The 4,614-nt window shown below is 39.7% G+C and overlaps 1 long non-coding RNA gene across 1 annotated transcript; it reads right to left on the reverse strand.

The window, feature by feature from the left end:
* Window positions 1–300: 300 nt before the first annotated feature.
* On the reverse strand, window positions 301–3,779 carry LOC125779596 (uncharacterized). The gene is made up of 3 exons (XR_007423377.1): window positions 1,766–3,779; window positions 1,014–1,709; window positions 301–956 (listed from the first exon to the last, which is right to left on the reverse strand). It is a non-coding gene; the product is annotated as an uncharacterized LOC125779596 (long non-coding RNA).
* Window positions 3,780–4,614: the final 835 nt, after the last annotated feature.

The following is a 4,614-nucleotide window of genomic DNA, read 5'->3' on the forward strand; positions in this document are numbered from 1 at the left end:
ACCTATGTATTTGGTATTATGTATATTATTTTGTCAAAAAACAAATAATAAAAATCACAGATCGATTTCTGTAGAAACTAATTTTAAATAGTATTTTAAAAATACAAGCGCATCCATTGTTTCATCGTTTAAACTAGATCTGATTTTAGTGCAAATGCGGCCAGACACTGAAAAACAACGCTCGCATTCGACACTAATTGGTGGTATTGTCTTTAAAAAATTACAAGCAACCTCCAGATTGCTGCCAAGCCCGCCACCCCCGAGAAGTAAATTTATTTCCTTTGGTACCGCATCCTCTACTGATAATGAGACATCTCTTTTTAAAACGAGAGATTCTTTGACAGTTTCTTGCAACCTTTCCTTCAACGTTTTTTGTCTTTTCATTTTCGATTATTTTTAAATCGATATCGCGATTCTCAACATCATTAGTATTGTACTTTTTGACAATTTCATCAATAGTGTTTGTCATTTCTTCTAAATTCGGTTCATTTGTGGTACTTACAAAATTTCCCGTTATTAATAGTTTCAATATATTCGTGTATATTGTGCGCCTTACAGAAACGCGTTTTTTAATTGATTCAAAAAGATTGAAAGCTATTGATAAGTCCACATTTTTAACTTCGTCCAGCATAAAATGTATCATTGCATCAGCAGAACAGAGGTTCATGTCACGGCGACACAAAGCTTCTATAACTAACTCTGCCGGCTTTAAAACTTTAATAATGCTTTTAATAATATTAAATTCAAAATCTTCCAAGCAATCTGCCTTAAGGTCGACCATCGCTTTTTTTCAAACAAGACTCCAGCATATGAAACCGTTCGATCATTTTTAGTTAACTGTTCCACCGAGTCTGACAATCTAGGATGAGCTCCAACTCCATTTTCACATATTTTTGTAAAATTTCATTTTTTGATATCAAATTCGTAAGTTCTCCACGTTCTTCATTATCAGCTAACTAAAAATACCATAAAAATTAGATTTTCATATTTAAAAAATAAATAAATATGTCCACCTGTATGCAATCAGTTTGATCTCTCGTATCTTCTTCGGAATCATCATCTTCACATTTAGAAATTTCATTTGGCTCAATTCTTATTTGTCTTTTGTACATCACATCAAGGATACCTAACTGTATTCCATGTGCCAGGCACAGCTGTTGATGTGGACCTATGAGTTTGCCAATTTTCAACATAGTTGAGGCATCATCCGTGATAATAGAAATAATATCAGTTGCTAAACTCAAGTCATAATCTACAAACGAGATTCAATCATATCAATGTAGTTTTCAGAAGTTGCGGCACCTTTTATTCGGACGAGTCCCAAGTTTCATATGTTTTTTTGACCATGCAGTATTAAATTCAAGTAGCGTTTATTGGCCACAGAAGTCCATTCGTCGAATGAAATGCTATATCTATTATTTTTCACTTTCAAATCGATTATTTCTTTCTTCACTCTTTCGCGACATTCTTCAAAATATTCCATTACATATTTTCTGATTGACTTTAAATTTTGTGGCTTCAATACCTTTTCTGATTTGTTTTGACAGCGCAATGGTTTAAAATGCTAATCCATCCACAGCTAAAAAACTGGCCATAATAGCACGAATATTTTCTTCATTTTTTGGTGAAAAATGTGAAGTAATTTTTGCCACTTTCTTGGGAACAGCAATTGTAGGAGTTGCTTCGCGGCACAATTTTATGCCATGAACCTAAAATTATCAATTTCTCTACAATCTTATTTTCATTGCGGATTTATAATTTTTACCTTTAAATGTTCGTGTAATCCTTTTGTTGAACCACCCTTTGTTTTGAGGACTGCATTACATTTTTTGCACTTGGCTTCCTCTGAACTTGTTGATATTAGAAAATAAAACCATGTTGACGATTTGTCTAACTGAATGAAAAATTGTTATTTTAACATTTATAATTAAAATATTTAGTACTTACATTCCATTTTTACAATTTATACAATAAGCACAAGTGTAAGTGATTTGCAAAATGCAGTGCGGTTGATCGTATGCTTGGCACATGCTACAACTTGCCAAATAACAGCTGATCAAACCAGTGCTGCAACTTTGATCAGACAGTGAAGTACTAAATTCTTACTATTTGTTTTTTGGCAATGTTCATCTATTGTAAATACAACTTTGTTTATGAAAAAATAATAATTAACAGTGTTTAAAAAAAAAGGACAAAAATCCCGAATATCCCGGGAGGAGTTTTAGGTCCGGGATTTCGGGAGCCCTGGAGTGGGAGCTCTAGTTAGCACCTACACTTTCGCTTTCTTCGATCGCAAGCTCACCTACTTTCATACAACATTTACTTGACATGAATACTATTGTATTAAAGATATCTTTATACAGTTTAATATGATGGTGAAAAATTTTTAAACCGAGAACTTCTTCTGCAGTGACTTCAATGTCATGATGCATGTATCGATAACTTGTTGTCTTTTAACTTTTGCTTCTGCCCTCAATGGCACTCCCAGTGATAAAGTTCAACTTTGAGCTTCACACGTCGCCTGACGTTCTCATTATCCAAAAGGCCTTTGAATCTATCTATCAAGCAGTCAATACAATTTTCCATTTCTTTGGTTTTCAAAGCACATACTTTTTCTGGAAGCAGCAAACTCAGTTGAAATCCATCCAATACTTCTCTAAAAACCGCGTCTTCAAATCTTCGCCGATTGAATCCAACTAAGGAATGTACACTGAGACCTTGTAGTATTCTTCACAAGTTCTCACACAGAAATTTTCGCGTTTTGTTTGTCGGCCGCAGACAATGAATGAATGAGTTAGAGATAGAATCAAATTTGCACACGGCTGCGATGAGTATTGTTGCTTTTCCCGCGGTTTCCTTATTTCTTCTTCTTTACTGGCGTAGACACCGCTTACGCGATTATAGCCGAGTCAACAATAGCGCGCCAGTCGTTTCTTCTCTTCGCTACGTGGTGCCAATTGGATATTCCAAGCGAAGCCAGGTCCTTCTCCACTTGGTTCTTCCAACGGAGTGGAGGGCTTCCTCTTCCTCTGCTTCCCGCGGCGGGTACTGCGTCGAATACTTTCAGAGCCGGAGTGTTTTCATCCATCCGGACAACATGACCTAGCCAGGGTAGCCGCTGTCTTTGAATTCGCTGAACTCTGTCAATGTCGTCGTATATCTCGTACAGCTCATCGTTCCAGCGAATGCGATATTCGCCGTGGCCAACGCGCAAAGGACCATAAATCTTTCGCAGAACTTTTCTCTCGAAAACTCGCAACGTCGACTCATCGGTTGTTGTCATCGTCCAAGCCTCTGCACCATATAGCAGGACGGGAATTATGAGCGACTTATATAGTTTGGCTTTTGTTCGTCGAGAGAGGACTTTACTTTTCAATTGCCTACTCAGTCCGAAGTAGCACCTGTTGGCAAGAGTAATCCTGCGTAGGATTTCCAGGCTGACATTGTTGGTGGTGTTAATACTGGTTCCTAAATAGACGAAATTATCTACAACTTCAAAGTTATGACTGTCGACAGTGACGTGGGAGCCAAGTCGCGAGTGCGACGACTGTTTGTTTGATGACAGGAGATATTTCGTCTTGTCCTCGTTCACTGCCAGACCCATTTGCGTTGCTTCCTTGTTCAGTCTGGAGAAAGCAGAACTAACGGCGCGGGTGTTGAGACCGATGATATCAATATCATCGGCATACGCCAGCAGCTGTACACTCTTATAAAAGATTGTACCTGCTCGATTAAGTTCTGCAGCTCGAATAATTTTCTCCAGCAGCAGATTGAAGAAGTCGCACGATAGGGAGTCGCCTTGTCTGAAACCTCGTTTGGTATCGAACGGCTCGGAGAGGTCCTTCCCGATCCTGACGGAGCTTTTCGTGTTGCTCAACGTCAGTTTACACAGCCGTATTAATTTTGCGGGGATACCAAATTCAGACATCGCGGCATAAAGGCAGCTCCTTTTCGTGCTGTCGAAAGCAGCTTTGAAATCGACGAATAGGTGGTGAGTGTCGATTCTCCTTTCACGGGTCTTTTCCAAGATCTGGCGCATGGTGAATATCTGGTCGGTTGTTGATTTACCAGCTCTGAAGCCACACTGATAAGGTCCAATCAGCTTGTTGACGGTGGGCTTTAATCTCTCACACAATACGCTCGACAGAACCTTATACGCGATGTTGAGGAGGCTAATCCCACGGTAGTTGGCGCAGATTGTGGGGTCTCCTTTTTTATGGATTGGGCATAGCACACTTAAATTCCAATCATTGGGCATACTTTCGTCCGACCATATTTTGCAAAGAAGCTGATGCATGCACCTTATCAGCTCTTCGCCGCCGTATTTGAATAGCTCGGCCGGCAATCCATCGACCCCTGCGGCTTTGTTGTTTTTCAGTCGGGCAATTGCTATTAGAACTTCTTCGTGGTCGGGCAATGGAACGCCTGCTCCATCGTCATCGAATGGGGTATCGGGTTCGCCTTCTCCTGGTGTTGTGCGTACACTGCCATTCAGCAGGCTGGAGAAGTGTTCCCTCCGTAATTTAAGTATGCTCTGGGCATCGGTGGCTAGATCACCTTGGGGGGTTCTACAAGAGTATGCTCCAGTCTTGAAACCTTCTGTAAGTCGCCGCA

This window comes from Bactrocera dorsalis, chromosome 6 (assembly GCF_023373825.1).
Source record: "Bactrocera dorsalis isolate Fly_Bdor chromosome 6, ASM2337382v1, whole genome shotgun sequence".
NCBI lineage: Eukaryota > Metazoa > Arthropoda > Insecta > Diptera > Tephritidae > Bactrocera > Bactrocera dorsalis.